Genomic DNA, 20,414 nt, shown 5'->3' with positions numbered 1-20,414 from the left:
TTTTTTTTTTTTTTTTACTCACCACTATACTAACGAGGATGGAGTATAGGATATTAATGTTTACAAAACCAATGATATTTCCTTTGATCTTAACAATTATTTAAATTATGTAATTAAATCCATAATTCCGATCAAGATAGGAAGTTAGGAGATGGTTGAAAAAATCTGAGAAACCAATTAATAGTGCAAGCTAGAATTACTCTTAAGGCTGTGCCAATGTATCCTGATGACTCCAGGGCTCTAATGCTCTAATTTCCCTGGGAAGTTGGTACTATTCAGGATGTTGCATTATTTATAGTGAATCGGAATACTTTTTTTTTTTTTTTTGAGACAGAGCGGCACTCTGTTGCGCTCAGTAGAGCACAGTGAAATCATAGCTCACGGCAATCTCAAACTCTTGGGCTCAAAGACTCAATCCTCTTGCCTCAGCCCACCACAACATCTGGCTATTTTTTAGAGACGGTGTCTCATTCTTGAACCCCTGAGCTCAAGCAATCTACCAACTTTGGCCTCCCGGAGTGCTGGAATTACAGGCATGAGCCATCGTGCCCACCTCTTGTAATACTTTTAAGATCTTTTACTTTTTACCATTTATGTAGTTCTGTCTTAAATATTTCCTCTACCTACCCTTGAAAAGCACATCACATAATGTTATACTTTTTGTTTTATCTCTAAAACATAATAAATATTAAGAGGTGAAGTAAAATCTATTTTCCCCCATTTTTCTCTTTCATTGCTTATTCTTCCTCCCTATTGTTCCAACATGACTTCTTTTATCAGTTCCTTTTTGCTTTAAGAATACCAATTCACCATTGTTTTAGGGTAGATCTTCTGGCAACAAATTCTTTTTATTTTTCTTCACATAAAAACATTTTTTATACTTTCTTCACTTGTCAAAGATAATTTGGCTGGATTTAAAATACGTGGTTCACAGTTTAGTACTTAAAAATATGTGACACTTCCTTCTAAACTTCATTATTTCTGATGAGGAATTTATTTTGATTCAGAAAATTTTTCTTTAACATATAATGTATTTCTCTCTTTAGGCTTTTAAGATTTTTTGCAGTGTATGTGTGTGGGTGTCAAAAGAGCTATTTAATTGTTTAGTAATTGCTTTCGAATGAAATTACATCTCCAAATAGTTTAAAGTATTCAGTCATTCTGAGATTCTTATTTTAAAAACAATTCTGGACATAAGACATTATAACACTAACATGATATACATTTATAAGTGGCCTTATGTACGTTTCCCACCAATCTTTTTAAGGCAAAATTGTGACCATATGTGTATAATTAAAATAGTTTTTAATCCTTAAAAAATAAAAACAATCCCTACAGCCCATGTATTTTTATTACAGAAAATCTGTTTAATCATTTGCCAATTTTTGTAGTTAATGACTTTATTTCTTAGAGTAGTTTTAGGTCCACAGCAAATGGTACAGAAAGTACACAGAGTTTTGATATGCCTCTTCCCCTCAATACAAAGCCTCCCCTACCAAACAACATCTGAAATAAGTATGGCATATTTATTACAATCAATGAACCACCATTAATACCTCATTATCAACCAATATCCATAGATTGCATAAGAGTTCATTTTTTGTGTTATACATCTTTGGTTTTTAACAAATATGTGTTATGCCCGCCATTATGTTACTACACAGATAGTTTGTCCTAAAAATCACCTGTATCCTACCTGTTCAGCTCTCTCTTCCACTAAACCATCAGAAAATACTGATATTTTTACTGTCTTCATAGTTTTGCCTTTTCCAAAATGTCATATAATTGGAATCATACAGTATGTAGTCTTTTCTTATGATTTTCTTTCATTTAATAATATGCATTTAAAGTTCATGCACGTCTTTTTAATTATTTAATTTTGATTCGGTAAATAATATACACATTTTTGTTACATAATTTGCTTCTGTATTTTAAGTCAAAGTTGTAAATGTGCTCTTCATCCAAAAAGTATGCATTGTACCCGTTAGATGTGATTTTACTGATCCACTCTTCCCTACCTACCTAATTTCTGTTGAATTTTACTTCAATATGGGCACTTACATGTTGATCAACTAGTTCCAATTTAGTATTGCGTAAACGTGGTGTTTGGTTTTCCATTCTTGGTATATTTCACTTGGAAGAATGGTCTCCAGTTCCACTAAGACATGAAACCCTAAGAATTCTTGAAGAAAATGTTGGAAAAATTCCATACATAGTAGATATCTGTCTAGGCAAATAATTTCTGAAAAAGACCCCAAAAGCAATTACAACAATAACATAAATAAATGAGACCTGATCAAATTAAAAAGTTTCTGCATAGCCAAGGACACAATCAATAATGATAAAAAGTATAGTAGAGGCTCAGCGCCTGTAGCTCAGTGAGTAGGGCACCAGCCACATACACCAAGGCTGGCGGGTTTGAGACTGGCCTGGGTCTGCTAATCAACAGTGACAACAGCAACCAAAAAATAACCAGGCGTGTGACAAGTGCCTGTACTCGGCAGGCTGAAGCAAGAGAATCGCTTAAGCCCAAGAGTTTGAGATTGCTGTGAACTGTGACTCCACAGCACTCTACCAAGGACAACAAAAGAACAACAAAAAAGGTATAGTAGAGTAAATACATAAACCAGTAATATGGTCATTTCTTATCAAGTATTATGTTCTGTATGTAACTGTATGTGCTATGCTTTTATATGACTGGCAGCACAGTAGATTTATTCACACTAGCATCACCACAAACACATGAGTAATGGATTGAATTATATCACTAGATAATAAGAATGTTTATATCCATTATAATCTTATGAGACCACTGTCATATATGTGGTCCATTATTGACCAAAATGTTGTTATGCAGTGCAAGACTAACATAAGGAATCGTCTCAAATGTTTATGGAGGCTGAGAAGGTCAAGGTTGCCAGTGGGCAGGCTGGAGACCCAGGAGAGTTAATGGTATACTTTTAGTCTGAATGAAAAGTCTCAAGAAGGAGGAGAGCTAATGGTATAATTTTCCATCTGAGTTCAATAGCAAGAAAAGAGTGATGCTTCAGCTTGAAGACAGGCAAAGAAAGAATTCTTTTTTACTTAGTCTTTTATTCTGTTCAGTCCTTCAAAATATTGAATAAGGCCCATCTATATTCAGGACAGCAATCTTCTTTACTCAGTCTCCTGTTTGAAATTCTAATATCATCCAGAAATGCCCTCCTGGATACACCCAGAAGTAGTTTTTACCCAAATGTCTGGGCATTTGTAGCCTACTCAGGATGACACATAAAATTAACTATCGTAGGAATCAATTATATACCTGCTTTATTGTAAGAATATGCAAGATTTTTCTCTTTCTTACACCCTTGGAAAAATTTAAGTTGTATTAGGACCATCTTACCGATAAAGGTTTGGTATCTGTGGAGATATCCAGGCTTTGTACTTTTCAACTGATGGGATCACATCTATGGTTTATCCTATGGGGGTACATGTGAGTCTTTCTAAATGTAGAATATAAGTGTCTTAACACAATTAACTAAGAAAATGACACGAAGGCTATGTTAACCAGGTGGATGAAAGTATTTCAAACTGTATATAGAAACAACACACTGTATGTACCCCATGATAGTATTAATGTACACAGCTATGATGTAATAAAAATAAAAAAAAATGTTTATTTATTTTCTTATTTTTCAGTTTACTGTTTTATTTATTTTTAAATTTCAAATTAATATGAGGGTACAAATACTTAGGTTATATTGTTTTTAATTCTAAGGTAAAGTTCAAGTTGTAATTGAGCTCTTCACCCAAGCAGCCTCCTAAACACTCTCAAATTGTGCACATTAAGGGAGATCTCATCAATTTCCTCCCTCCTCCCTCCAACAACCTTCCCCTCTTCTTCTTATCACTTTCCCTTTGCAAGACTATATTTCTGTTTCATCTTTGGTGTTGGGGTATAGTTGTTTATATATTGGTTTCATGTTAGTATTGAGTGCTTTGAATATATATTTTACCATTCTTGGGATACTTACTAAGAAGAATGTCTTTCAACTCCATCCAGGTAAACACAAAAGATATAAAGTCTCCATCTTTTCTTATAGCTAAATAGTATACATATACCACAGTTTTTAAATCCATTTATGGGTTGATGGGCATTTGAGTTGATTCCATGTCTTGGCAATTGTGAATTGAGCTACAATAAATACTCTGGTGCAAATGTCTTTATGATAAAATGATTTTTGTTCTTCTGGGTAGATACCTAGTAATTGGATTGTGGGATCAAATGGAAGGTCGACATTCAGTTCTTTGAAAATTCTCCATATTTCTTCCCACAGAGGCTGTATTAGTTTGCAATTCCACCAACAGTGTAAAAGAGCTCCCTTTTCATCACATCCAACATCAGCATCTACAGATTTGGGATTTTGTGATGTGGACTAATCTCCCTGGAGTTCAGTGATATCACAAACTGTTTTTGATTTGCATTTCTCTAATGATTAGAGAAGATAAGCATTTCATTTTTCATGTGTTTGTTGGCCATTTGTCTTTTATCTTAAGAGAAGTTTCTGTTCAAGTCTCTTGCCCACTTCTAAATGAGGTTGTTTGCTCTTTTCTTATTCATTAATTACAGTTCTAGGGAGATTCCAGTTACTAGGCCTTTGTCAAATTCTTAACATGCAAAAATCTTCTCTCATGCCAAAGGCTGTCTGTTTGCTTTAGTTGTAGTACCTTTAGCTATGCAGAAGCTTTTTAGCTTGATCACATCCAATTTACTTCTTTTTGGTGTTCCTGCAATTGCCAGGGGATCTTTTTCATGAAATATTTCCCCAGGCCTATTTTGTCAAGTGTTTTCCCCATACTCTTCTAGAATTTTTATTCTTTCATTTTTTTTATTTTTTATTAAATCATAAATGCATAGATCATGTATACATTAATGCATGTGTCTTAAATTTAAATGTTTTATCCAGAGAGGCAATTTTTGTTAGTGGTGAGATTTGTATGTCCAGTTTCAGTCTTCTACATGTGGCTAACCAGTTCTCCCAGAAACATTTATTAAATAAGGATTTTTTCCCCCAGTGCATGTCTTTGTTTGGTTTGTCAAAGAGCAGATGGCACTTATGTGGGTAGGTTCATCTCTAAAGTCTCTATTTCACAGACCTATATCTCCATTTTTGTGTCAGTACTATGTGTTTGGATCAGACAGGTGATAATACTACAGACTTCTAGTATAACCAGAAGTCTAGTAACGTGATGCTTTCCAATTTGTTTTTATTTCTTAAAATTGTATTGGACATTTGGGTTTTTTTTTTTCTGTTTGTATATGAAGCAAAGTACTATTTTTCCAAGACTCTCTACTGTGTTTTGAAACTCCTCATTGCCTTTTTCAATTTCTTAAGCTCTGCTGTATCTTTCCTCATTATGTCCATATCCTTGGTGACTTTGTCTTTAAATTTACTAATTTCTTGTGACAACTTTTGGACTATTATTTTAATTCTATTTCCACATTCTCCTTAATTCCAATAATCTTATTTGCTGTGCATATTCTGAATTCTATTTCTGGCATTTCAGCAATTTCTCTATGGATGGTATTTTCTGCTGTATGTCCCTTGTAATCTCCTGGAGGAGTTGATCTGCTCTGTAATTTCATGTTGCCAGAATTCTTTTGTTGACACCTCCCCGTGAGTATTTTCAGTTTTTCATATGAATTATACTTTTTGTAATTGAAATGATAGGTTGTACCTTAATAGTTATTAAGAGATAATCTAATTGGGAACCCTCAGGAAGCACCATACAGACCTATTTGGCAACTAAAACTGGCGGGATGAGACTGGATCTGGAGGACCCAAGAACTAGAGCTAACCACCCCTTTGCCAATGAGCTGAAGCTTCTCCTTAAGGGCCTTCCCCTACATACTTGTGAAGCTCTCTTTCAGGGCTACAGTGAGAGTGTGCTGAGATAGTGCAACCTGATTCTTTCCTGGTGTCAGCCTGTCCTCTACCCAATTCATAGGATCCTCAGTATTTTGCTGGAGCCCCTGCTACACAAATATTCTAACAGCTGAGGCCCTGCTCCCCAACTGCTGACAGCTGAAGGAGGGGGATCCATGGACATAGCCGCTGATTCCATCAAGGGTCACCAGGGGTCGCTGGAACAGACACCAGGAGGAGATTCTTCAGAAGGCTGGGGAAAGGTCTCTAAAAGGAATGAGAGCCAGAAGAGACCAAAAGTCCCCACGCCTAAGCTGAAATCGTGATGCCACTGTTTCCTTTTGCAAGGGTGGTGGGGAGAGGGAAGGTCACTCCCATGGGGTGAAATGAGGGGTCGTTTGTTCCCTGCTCTGTTGCGGGAAGCCACAGCAGGCCTACCGGTTGGGAGAGCATTATCTCCTGTCCTCTTGGAACCAGGTACCTCTAGTCTAATAGTTCCCTACCTGATCTCTGTTATCTTTCTTCCTCTTTCTTGGCCTTGTAGCTTGTCTCAGTGGGGATGACACACACCTTGATTTGTTCTCCTTGGGCTTTACTCCCCAATTTCAACTTCTCTGAGTTCACTGCAGTCCAACTTTTCTCCTTCTGAACAGGAGTTTCTGGCGAAAGTTGTCTGTAATTGGCCATCTTGCCCTTTCCCCTTAATCATTTTTTACATTTCTTTGATGTAATTGTTCTGTTTTGACTTTCTGTTTCTACTGGGGTCAATTTTACTAAGTTGCATTTTTCTAAAAATTTATCCATTTCATCTGTGTTTTCAAATGAATTTGAAGAGTTTTGAAAAATTTTCACTTTGTCTTAAAATTTTCCTTTGATTAGATATCTATTACTTCCTAGATATTTTAATTTTTTATATTTTCCTGGTTAATTTTCTTAAATTATTTTTTATCAATTTTCTATTTTCTTGATTAATTTACTCAGTAATTTATTAATTTTGTTGACCTATAAAAAGGTCACATTTTATTGTAATTTTTTCTAACTCATTCATTTCTACTTATACCTATTAAGCTTCCTTCTTCCTGCCTTCTTTAGTTACACTGTGGTTTGGTATTTGGTTTTTAATTGAATGTTCAATTAATGTATTTAAATTTTTGATGTATGTATTTAGTGTTGCAAAATTTTCTCTGACAACTGCTCTAGTTGTAGATTCTGATATGTGCTATTTTCATTCCCATTATTCTCATTTAATTCCATGACTTTAATATATTTCCATTTTGCCCCAAATATGTTTAGCAATTTTAGATATAGTCAATTTTCATGAATATTCCTTGATAATCTGAAATTTAGTTGTATTCTCTAATATCAGGCATCAGAGTTCAGTATGTCTATAAGATCTGCCATATTCCCTACTCTTACTAAATTTTTGTGCACATAAAAATTCTTGGATCAAGGCAAGCATAGTAGGATTATCTATTATTAGAATGTTTCTTTTTATCCCTCCTTATATCTTTTGTAGTTTTAATTTTATGACTATTTTTGCTGTGTCACTGTATACATAAATATCAATAGCTCATGTCTTCCTTGTGAAATTAGCCTTTATAATTATCAATGTGAGGATTTGGGGATTTTTCAAAATCTATTTTGGTCTCTATTATAACTTCATAAATATCAAGAATATAGACCTGCTTTCTTTATATTTGTAATAACTGAAATATGGTGGCTTATTTTTACATTTTAACCTATTTGAGTATATTTGTTTTAGGCATGTCTCTTTGAAAAACCAGTGCTGGATTTTTTTCAATAGGCAATATTAATTTTTTTTAATTAAATCATAGTTGTGTACATTAATACAGTCATGGGGTACAGTGTGCTGTTTTTATACACAATTTGAAATATTTTCATCAAACTAGTTAACATAGCCTTCATGTCATTTTCTTAGTTATTGTGTTAAGACATTTATATTCTAGATTTAGAAAGATTCACATGTACCCTTATAAGATGAACCATAGGCATGATCCCACCAATCACCCTCCCTCCACCCATCCTACCCCACCCCTCCCCTCTGTCTCTCCTTTTAATAGGTGAGTTAAACTCATTTCCTTCTATTTGATATGATCAATATGTGCAGTCATTTGTACTCAATTCTATCATATGATTTATATAAACATAGACTGTATATATTTTATACAAACACACAGACTATATATCTATATACAGTGAATAGCAAGTTGGACTCATTTGACATCAAACGATAATTAACACAAAAAGCAAGATATTTACAGATAAAACTTTTCAAAATATGCCACATTACTATAGCTAAAGAGTAGAAATGCTGAAAATTACATATATTAAGTTCTCATGTTTTGGATAACATATGTGTATATACATTGTTATATGCATGCTAAGACAAAGTGATTGGAGAAAGTACCAGATACAATACACATTTTTTTGTAAGTTTTGGCCAGGGCTGGGTTTGAACCTGCCACCTGCAGTATATGGGGCCAGTGCCCTACTCCTTTGAGCCACAGGCACTGCCCAATATACATATTTTTTAAAATTAGTGAGCTGGTAGGATTACTTACTGACTGCATGTTTATCTCCAGACTTGACTATACTGCCTATGGTTTCTAAATTAGTATGGACTATTTTTTTATTAAATCATATCTGTGTACATTAATGCTAATGTACATAATGTATTTAAATAAATACAGATCTCACAAACATGCACATCATGGGGTATAGAATGCTGTTGCTATATACAATTTGAAATACTTTCATCCAACTGGTTAACATAGACTTCATGTTGGACTATTTTAAAAACTAGAATTAAATTTTATAGAAGCATTGTTACTAGATATTTTAAGGGTATATATATAATATATAACAATATATAAGACTTCTATACATTCAAATTAAGAAATATTACATATGCAGTTGAAACTCAGTTTAAAATCTCCTGTAATTGCATTAGCCTTCCTATTCTCCAGAGGTAACCGCTATCAAGAATTTGTTTTTTTCCTTAAAATTTTTCTTTATACTTTTATTACTTATGTACATATTAAGTGAAAGTGGTTTTGTTTTGTTTTGTTGTATGTTTATCTACAGATCCCTGGCTACATAATGTGGAAAAAAGCAATAAAATAATACATGGAGAGTGAACAAATATTCATGAACATCTGAATAAGTGTCACCTGCATATACTATTCTCTTACAATGTGTATACTCTTGTTGAGCCTCTAAATTGGACACATTCATTCTCTCGGTTTCTATGGTATAGGGAGCACTAACAGAATCTTCACATACTATTTTTAATCACTTTTTTCTAATGTACTAAAATTTTTATACTTTCCCTGGTGCCAGCAATCCCAAAACAATGTCTCAGTGAATCCTTAATGTGAAACACTTTTGCCTGGACCGAATTTTCTGGTTTTTATTCACTCTATTGCTCATCTACAACTGTGCATCCTGAACTTCATTTGGACCATGCTGATTAAAGAGGATGATACTTTCTGTGAATTAGTTTTCATGTGTTCAGGCTAAATCCTTTGTTGGTTTAGAGATGCATCTCATTTCGAACTTGAAATGATTTTGTATTACAAATTCTGAGCATGTGTATGTTTTCCTTTCCTTTTAATATTTTTAATTGCACCAGGAAAGTACTTTACAGGTGTTTTAATTCACATGTATTGATTGTTCCTCAGACCCTCAACTGAATGACCCTGACTCAACTTTTCCTCTGCACCTCACTGTGTCAGAGTCCTCCCCTTCTGGAAGCCCTGGGCAATTTTATGCAACTTCCTCCATTGCCCTCCCAATGGAAGTCACTGCTAACTACATAGGTAAACAGAGTAGCCCACTATGGATTCAAGGGCTTAATTTGAGAGCACAGAGAGATGAATATGTGAAACTACTTTCATATCATGATCTTCACTGAAATCCTAGGTAACGGAGATGTCTGACTGCTGAGTGTAAGGTTTCTTTGAGGGACCAACTTGACCTTCCCCTTGGCCTCAATAATTTCCCTGAAACTGCCCTATTGGGACTGTCATGTGGGTATACTCATTCATTAGTGCTAAGATCACCCTATTACTTAAATCCCTTGGTGTACGGATGTTTCTCATTTGGAAATTTTTATTAATCCTTATTAATTTTTTCAACTCCAAAATCAAGATGGAAATCATTAATTACTTGTGGATCATGAATAAGCACTGGTAATGGCTGAATATGTACACACACACACAAACATGCACATATATATATATACACACATATGTATACAGACAAATTGTTTTTAGAAATTCCACTATGCAAATATATCTGTATTTAAAAGTAGCAATGAGATGATATCCTACTTATAGTTTTGTGAATTCACTTATTTAGGCAAACATCACATTCTAAAAGCCAACCTATGCCAATAAATACAAATCCACATAATTAAAATTGCAATTGAATTACTAATGCTCTATTCAGATATGAAAATAGTAAGTCCCATTTGTTTATCTTCGCTGTTGTTGTGATTGCCATGGAAGTGTTCCTCATAAAGTTCTTTCCCAGGCTGATAGCTTCCAGTGTTTTACCCACAATTTCTATGAGGATCTTAATTGTATCCATCTTGAATCAATTTTCATGAGTGGAGAAAGGTGTGGGTCCAGTTTCAGTCTTTTGCTTGTGGATATAGATCACAGGGCAAGAGAGATGAATAGAACCTTCTCTAAAGAAGACAGATGAATGGCTAACAAACATATGAAAAAATGCTCATCATCCCTGATTATTAGATAAATGCAAATAAAACCACCCTGAGATATCATCTAACCCCAGTGAGAATGGCCCACACCATAAAGTCTCAAAGCTGCAGATGCTGACATGAATGTGGAGAGAAGGGAACACTTTTACACTGCTGGTGGGAATGCAAATTAATACAACCTTTTTGGAAGGCAGTATAGAGAACCCTCAAAGAACTCAAACTAGACCTCCTATTTGATCCTCCAGTCACATTACTGGGCATCTACTCAGAAGAAAAAATATCCTTTTACCACAGGGACACTTCCTCTAGACTATTTATTGCAGTTCAGTTTACAATAGCCAAAATGTGGAAACAGCCTAAATGCTGGAATCCAACCCAAGAATGGATTAACAAACTGTCATATATGTACACCATGGAATATTATTCAGCCACTAAAAATGATGGAGACTTTACATCTTTTATATTAACCTGGATGGAAATGGAACACATTATTCTTAGTAAAGCATCACAAGAATGGAGAATGAAGAATCCTATGTACTCAATTCTGATATGAGGACAACTAAGGTCTTAGTACATGGTGGGGGAGTGGGGGATGGGGAGAGCTGAGAAAGGGAAAGAGGGAAGGGGTGGGGGAACAAGAGGGAAGGGGTGGGGGTCCATCTTTTGGGGGGCGGGACAAAATTATAAAAGGGTCCTTATCTAACAAAAGCAATCAATGTAACCTGGTTCTGTGTATCCTCAATGAATCCACAATAATAAAAAAAATAAAATATTAATAAGAGGCTAATATTTATTTCTGACTTCCACTGTTCCCTAAGTGTTGTAAGTGTCCATTCTGTACTTATTTAATCTTCATCACAACATGGTGGCAGTTCCACGGTTTTTTGACTTTAAAAATAAAAGAACTGAGCTACAGTGAGGACATGGTTAGTAAGCAGTGAGAGTAAGACACACTGTGTAGCCCTGGAGCCCCTACATCTAGGATATGCCATTGTCTCTCATATGATAACAGCGTCAATCTTAATGTTATTAAAGGCAAATAAAAATAAATCAAACTGCTGTATCATGGTTTTTCCAAGCTAAGTAAGCATAAATATAAAATATTGATGATGATTTGTGCTTCAGAATTTTGAAGAAATGTGTCCTGTTGTACTATGAAAGTTTCCCCCCTCTTCTCTCCCTTCCTGTGCTATAGGATTCTTCCCCATTTTTAAGCTGAGTTGTTTTCCTATTGGTAGGACTGAGAAAAATTATAACTCTCTGCCATTTATTATTTTATATTATTATAAGACCATCAATCTTTATTATAGGTACAAACATACATATGTATAACACAGAAATAAAATAAAATATTATTACCCTAAAACATTTCACATAAATATAAGGCCTAGTGAATTACTTTACTAAGCCTGCCATACTATGGTACCACAAACTGGATGGCTTAAAAAACAGAAATTTATTATCTTGTAGTTGTAGAGGCTAGAAGTCTGAAGGCAAGAAATAGATAGGGCCATGTTTCCTCTCAAACCTGTAGGGACTCCTTTCTAGCTTCTTCCTAGTTTTGTAATCTGAAAGCAATCTTTTGGAGCCATTGGATTATAAATACATCACTCCATTCTTCCAACTTCATATGGAATTATCTCTGAGTCTCTTCATATTACCTTTCTTCTCTCTGTGTGTGTGTATGTGTGTGTATCATTGTTTAAATCTCTTTCTATAAGACCACCACTTATCTTGGACCCCATTTAAACTTGATTACCTCTATAAATACCTTATTTCTAAATAAGGTCATGTTCTGAGATAGTTGTGGCTAAGACTTAAACACATATATTTTTTGAGAACATCTATAATTCAACCTATAATATCTGCTATTTTTTAAATCTGCAGTATTTTATTCCAATGGTTTTCTTAAAGGCACTTGTATATTATACATGTATGCACACATTTATGTATTCGTGTACATAAAATCAAATATTACATTTAATTTTTGTCTCCTACTTGTTCACTAATAACATCTCTCAAAATTATTGCCTATGCAATATCCCTGATGAATATAAATGCAAAAATTCTATGCAAAATACTAACAAATCATATTCAACAGCATATTAAAAGGACAATATACTATGATCAGGTGGGATTCAGCTTTGGGATGCACAGATGGTTTAACATATGTAAATCAAGAAGTTAACAGAATGAAGGGCAAAACCATATAATTTCAGTAGATGCAGAAAAATCATTTGACAAAATTTAACATACTTTCATGATAAAAAAAAACTTTCAACAGGGCAGTGCCTGTGGCTCAAAAGAGTAGGGCGCCGGTCCCATATGCCAGAGATGGCAGGTTCAAACCCAGTCCCAGCCAAAAATTGCAAAAAAAAAGCTTTCAACAAATTAGCTACAGAAGGAATGTACCTTGACATAGTAAAGACTTTGTATGGCAAGCCCACAGATAACATTATCCTCAATGGGAAAGCTGAAAGATTTTTCTCTGAGGTCAGAAACAATATAAGGATATCTGCTCTTACCACTTGTATTCATAATAGTACTGGTAGTCCTAGCCAGAGCAATTAAGAGAAAAAAAGATATAAAAGACATCCATCAGAAAGGAAGGGAGACACAGGAAAAAGAAAAAAGGAAGAACTCAGATAGCTTTTGTTTGCAGGTGATGTGATCTCACATATAGAAAGCCCTACAGGTACCACAAAAAAATGTTATAATTAATAAGAAAATTCAGTAAACTTATAGGATATCAAATAAGTATGTAAAAGTCAGTTATGTTTCCATACATAATCACAATCTACCTGGAAGAAAAACTAAGAAAATAATATCATTTACAGTAGCATCAAAAAGAATAAAGTACTTATAAAAATATCAGCTGAGGAGTGGAAGGATCTGTACATTGATAACTACCATCCACTGATTGAAGAAGATAGAAATAAAAGGAAAGATATTCTATTTCTTGGCTCGGAAGAATACTTACAGAAAATACGTCTATATCTATAGATTCAATGAAATTCCTATCAAAATTCCACTGGAATTCTTCACAGAAATATTTAAAAAATCCAAGAATTTATATGGAACTACAAAAGACCTCAAATAACTAAAGTGATCCTTAGCAAGAAGAACAAAGCTGGAGGCATCATACTTCCTGATTTCAAACTATATGAAGTTAAAGTAATTAAATAGTATGGTTATCACATAAGAAACAGGTACAAAGGGTGGCGCCTGTGGCTCAAGGAGTAGGGCGCCGGCCTCATATACTGAGGGTGGCAGGTTCAAACCCAACCCTGGCCAAAAAAAAAACAGGTACACATATCTTTGATATAAAACAGCTCTCAAATAAGCTCACATCTGCATGGCCAACTAATTTTTGACAAGGACACTAAGAACTCTCAACGTGGAAAGAACAGTGTCTTCAATAACTGGTATTGGAGAAATTAGATATCCACAAGCATTTGCTTGTTTGAGGGTTTGTTGTTTGTGCTTTTAGTGTGATATCCAGAAAATCACTGCTGAGAATTTGCCACTTTTTTTTTCTTTTGAGGCAGAGTCCCACTATGTCGCCCTTGGTAGAGTGCCATGGAGTCTCAGCTCACAGCAACCTCAAACTCCTGGGCTGAAGCGATTCTTTTGCTTCAGCCTCCCAAGTAGCTGGGACTACAGGCACCTGCCATGCCAGGCTATTTTTTGTTGCAGTTGTCATTGTTGTTTTAGCTGGCCTGGGTTTGGTTCGAACCACTAACTTTGGTGTATGTGGCTGGTGCCGCAACCACTGTGCTATGGGCGCTGAGCCAACTAACTAAAGTTTTCTCCCTATTTTCTTCCAGGAGTTTCATGATTTCAGGCCTACATTGAGTCTTAAATTTAATTTCAGTTAATCTTTGTAAGCAGTGTAAAATACACTGTGGGAGAGCTACAGGGGAGGAACAGCCTCTAGAGACTCAGCATATGACTGCTTTGAATGCTTGCTGGGTGTGGGCAGACACCCTTGGGTTGACTCTGACAAAGACATGGGTAAATTGGCCAGATCCCATCAAACACACAGACTCCTTTATAATCTCAGCAAACTATTTGCAGGGTCAAGGCACATCTCACGTACAGTCTGGCATAAGCTTCAGGCCCCCAACCCTACAGGGACTGAATACTCAACTCAGCAACCCCACCCAGATTACAATCAAATAAACCAGGAAAACAAGACCAAGTCTCCACAGCAACTAGCTAGTAACTTCCTACCCCCACCACACAGCCCCAGAAGAGTGCTTTTTATTTTATTTTATTTTATTTTTTTTTATTTCCTAACTACAGAGGGCCACCTGGTGTCCCAGCAATATAATGCATTATATATATTTTTCTTTTTGGTGCAACACCTGGTATTCAAGCAATATATTGCATTGCATTTTTTTTTCATTTTTAAGTATTTTTCTTTTTGTTAATATCAAGGTTTCTATCTTTGTTAAGGGTTTTCCAGCCTTTTTCTTCTTTTTCCTTCTTTTCTCTTTTCTATCCTCCCTTCTTCCTTTTTGTGACTATCTTTATGATATTCTCTATATTTGGTGGTACAGAAAACTAATACATCCTCTTTGGAAAGAACTATGGAGAATCCTCAAAAAACTAAAAGTAGACTTCCCATTTGATCCTGTAATCCTATTACTAGATATTTACCCAGAAGAAAATAATAATTTTACCATAATGTCATTTACACTAGAATGTTTATCACAGCTCAATTCCCAATCACCATGATGTGGAATCAACCCAAGTGCCTATCAACACATGAACCGGTTAATAAACTGTGGTATACATATACGATGGAATTTTATTCAATCATAAGAAAAGATGAAGATTTTACATCTTTTGTATTAACCTGGATGGGGTTGATGAACATTCTTCTTAGTTAAGTGTCACAAGAATGGAAAAACAGGTATCTAAAGTACCCAACACTAATATGAAATCAGGAGAGGAACAAATACACCCCTACACAAGAGAAAAACACAATTACACTCAAATTGGGGAGAGGGCAATGGGAAGAGGGTAGGAGGCAGGGGGATTGGTGTGTTCTCATCTAACAGGCACAATGTAAGTGTATATGGCACACCTCCTGGATGAGGGGACGCAACTACATTTTGGACTTTACCTAACACATGCAAACAATGTAACCCAATTGTCTGTATCCTTATATCAATCTGAAGAAAAAAGAAGAGAATCCACAAAATGAAAACCCACCTACAGAATGAGGGAAAATGTTTGCAAACCACACATCTAATACAGGGTTAATATTTAAAACATATGAGGAAGCTATACAATTCAAAGCCAAAAAAAATTTTTGATTAAAAAATGGACAAAAGGACATCTTTTTCCAAAGATGATATTCAAGTGGCCAACAAGTTTGTGAGAATGTGCTCAATATGACTAACCACCAGGGAAATGCAAATCTCAATTACAATGAGACATCATCTCACACCTATTAGGATGAGTAAAGAGTTATCTATACTCCATGTACATTACAATATTATTCACAACAGCCAAGACATGGAAACAATTTATGTGTCTATTGGTAGATAAATGTATAAAGAAAGTGTGGTACATATACATGATGCAATACTATTTAGTCTTTAAAAGAAGAACTTTTGCCATTGCAACAACATGGATTAACCTAGAAAACATTATGCTAAGTGACGTAAGCTATCATAAAATGACAAATACTACATGATCTCACTTATATGTGTCATCTAAAAAGTCACATATGAAACAGAGAACCAGTAAGTGGGTACCAGGGATAGAAATGGGGAATTGTTAGTCACAATGTACAAATGTGCAGGTATAAGATGAGTAAATTCTGGATACCTAATTTACAACATAATGACTGAAGTTAATAATAGTGTATTATATGCTTGAAATTTAATAAGAGAAGATTTTAAATATATATATATTTTTGAGATAGAGCCTCAAGCTGTCACTCTGGGTAAAGTGCTGTGACATCACAGCTCATAGTAACCTCCAACTCCTGGGCTCAAGTGATTCTCCTGCCTCTGCCTCCCACATAGCTGGGACTACAGCCACTCACCACATTGCCTGGCTATTTTTTGGTTGCAGCCCTCATTATTGTTTGGTGGCCCCAGGCTGGATTCAAACCCACCAGATCAGGTGTATGTGGCTGGCGCCTTAGCCACTTGAGCCGCAGGCACTGAGCCAATTTTAAACATTTTTATTACAAAGAAAGTGACTGTAAAGTGATGGATATATTAATTAACTTGATTATGGTAATTATTTCATGATGTACACATATCAAGTCAACATACCGTGCTTTTAATTATATGCAACATTATTTGTTAATTATACTTTTAGTTAAGCTGATAAAAAAGAAAAAAAAGACATTGGTTGTGAGTAAACATTAGCCTATCCCATAAGAATAGTATGTATAGTGATGCTTAATAAAGGTAATAAAATCAGATAAAAATAACTGGAATGTATTATATGCCAAATATAATACTTATTGAGTCCTTCAATGCTCACAGCACCCTTACAAGATACATGCTATGTGGCTAATTCCCATTTTATAGGTGAAAAATGGAGGGATAGAGAGAATAAGAACTTGGCCTGAGGCTGCACAGTTAGGGAGTAGAACAGCTTTGATTTATTTCCAGTGCATCATGCTCCAAAGGCTGGAAAACTAACAAAGATTTGTTGGTAAGTGAAGAAACAGTCTGCACAAATGTGCATATTTTAGGTCATTAAAAGTGACACTACGTATGTATTGACATATTTATACAAAATAGCTAGACCTAGTTACAAAAAGACAGATTATGGCCTTGGTGAAAGCACATTCACTGGGAACAGAAGCCATAGTGCAGTAGGATAAGAAGTGGGAAGTGGGACCATGGAATACTATGCAGCCATAAAGAAAGATGGAGACTTTATGTCCTTCATGTTCACATGGATGGAGTTGGAAAATGTTCTTCTGAGCAAAGTATCACAAGAATGGAAGAAAAAGTATCCAATGTACACACCCCTATTATGAAATTAATTTATACCTTTTATATGAAAACTGTAACCTAATAACAGCCTAAGAATATGGAGAGGAGGAGGGAGAGGGGAGAGGGGAATAGGTGGAAGGAGGAGAATTGGAAAGATCACTTCTGTCGTTTATCTTACAAGGGTACAAGTGAATCTTTCTAAGAGTAGAATATGAACGTTTTAACACAATAACTAAGAAAATGACATGAAGGCTATGTAAACCAGTTTGATGGAAATATTTCAGATTGTGTGTGAAAACACCACACTGTATCCCAGAAGTGCATTAATGTACATAGTTACCATTCAATAATAAATAAATAAATAAATAAATAAAAAGAAGTGGGAAGTGAGGAATATTAACAGGGAATGTAAATAAACATTAGAAATATGACTTTGAAGGATGAGAGAGAAATGACTATGACTGATTGAGGATAAAGGTCTCAAGGAAAAAAATTTAATTCTTTCTTTCTTTCTGTCTCTCTGTCTGTCTTTCTTTCTTTCTCTTTTTTTTTTTTTTGACAGAAACTCAGTTACCCCAGGTAGAGTGCTGTGACATCATAGCTCACAGCAACCTAAAACTGTTGGGCTCAAGTGATCCTTTTGTTTCAGCCTCCTGAATAACTGGAACTACATGCACCTACCACAACACTCAGATAGTTTTCTATTTTTAGTAAGACAGGGTCTCACTTGGCTCAGGCTGGTCTCAAACTCCTGAGTTCAGGAGATCCACCTGCCTTGGCCTCCCAAAGTGCTAGTATTACAGGCATGAGCTACTGAATCTGGCCTTAAAATCTTCAATTCTTTGAAATTTGAGCAAGTTTAAAAGTTAATGTGAAAAAGCTATCTTATCTCAAATTTATCCCTCCGGTTTTCTCATGTACCATTCATTTTTATTTCTTCCTCATTGAAGTCTACTTTGTAGTTAATGAGACACCTCCAGTGGAATAGTGAAGGTTTTAAGCTCAATCCATTATATATTTAGTTATTAGTGAATGAAAGAGTAGAAAATTGTGTGTCAAAGAAATGCCACTGTTGGATTTTTCTATATCTGGGAGGTAGCAGATGGCTGAAATCCTCACCTATGGGGCTAGATAGTGTTAATGTGAAGGCGCCTGCTCTGGTAAGGAAGGGTCCAGAATTTTCCTATAAATTTATTAATGTATCAAGCTGCCATTAGGCAAACACCACAACTTACTTGTCCAGTATGATCTATCACTACATTCATCAGATGAGTTTAAACACAAGCTTTTCTTCTCATCATCGGGAAATGAATTTGAGTCTATTCAGAGGAATGATGTGGAATAGCTCTTAGGTTTTTCTGAAACACCTAAGAGAGTAGAGAACTTCTATCCCCAGAACTTTGAACTGAAGATTTATCAGAGAGATGTTTGCTCCATTCATCTGGGTGCCTGTATTCTCATTATGAGAAAACAATAATAAAATGATAAAATAATTTTGCACTCCTGAAATTTCCACCAATGAGAAAAAAAGATGGTGCCCAATTGTATTTTTTACGGTAGCCTAATGGCATATAAACTAATTTTTCATTGACTTAATGTAATAAAGTTTTAATTTTCTCTCATAAAATAGTGCAACAGTAGTGTTACTGATGGAGTGTTTCTTATGTTTGCATTTTCCTAAAGTGAGAATATGGGGCCAAAGGCATTCTATTTTCTCGTCTTGCCATTCCCTGAAGTCTGAGTCCTATAATCTATTATTGGATGGCAGAGTGAGAGAACATGTACTATTGTTTGGGAGGCTTTTAGAAGTCAAGTGCAGAAGTGACAATCATAATTTCTGCCTACATTCCATCAGAAAGAATTCAGTATCTTAGAGAACTCAGTATCTTAGTTTGGATTCACTCTCAAGGAGAACTAAGCCAAAGATGTAGGTGCTGGTAATTTATTGAGGAGGTGATCCCAGGAAGCAGCAGTGAGGTAGGAGCCAGAATCAAGCCAAAAAAGAGTTGAAATCAATATAATAGTGCATTACTGAGATTACTATATATGTAACGGGGACTGGACTTAGCTAGGACCTCAGAGAATCATACAGAATGCCTCTTGGAATTGTCTACCCATAGATGGGGAGGCTGGAAGGTTTCTCCATCATTTGGTGTCATGTTCATTGGATGTTGCTTCTGGCAGAATTAATCCCCTTACAATTTAAAGATGAGATTGGTGTGAGGGTTAAGAGCGTTGCTGAGGCTAATTAGAAGACTCTGAAGCAAGGAAGTAAATAAGGGTGACCTGCCTGAGGTAAGACACTGCTGCCATTGGTGTGAGTTGACAAGGAACTGTCCATGACAGACGTGGATGTGTTCCAAAGAGATGAGACAAGAAGTATCAAAGTTTCTTACTACAGATGGCATTCACTTAATTGCAAGGGCAGCTAAACAATGTTGTATAAAATGTTTTACCAATTTGTACAATGACATTTACTAAAACAGTCTCCAACATGGAATATTATCTATCTTGTTTTACCAAAAACGTTTCAAACAATGACAAGTAAAAAACACATTCTAACTGACATCTGTATTTTCACCATATATAGCTAACATTTTGTCATGTTTGATTTAGATCTATGTAAGAAAAATTATAATATTACAAATACGAAAGACAACTCATCATCCCATTCTTTTCCTTAGTTCCCTAGAGATAACAACTATATGCATACTTTCCAATTAGTTATTTCTACTTTTATCTTATATTTGTGTATCATAAAGATTGTAAGGTATTATTTTATATATATAT

The sequence above is a fragment of the Otolemur garnettii genome, unplaced genomic scaffold (assembly GCF_000181295.1).
Source record: "Otolemur garnettii isolate 467f Iridium unplaced genomic scaffold, OtoGar3 scaffold00355, whole genome shotgun sequence".
Taxonomy (NCBI): domain Eukaryota; kingdom Metazoa; phylum Chordata; class Mammalia; order Primates; family Galagidae; genus Otolemur; species Otolemur garnettii.
Note: the sequence above shows the minus strand (reverse complement) of the source record.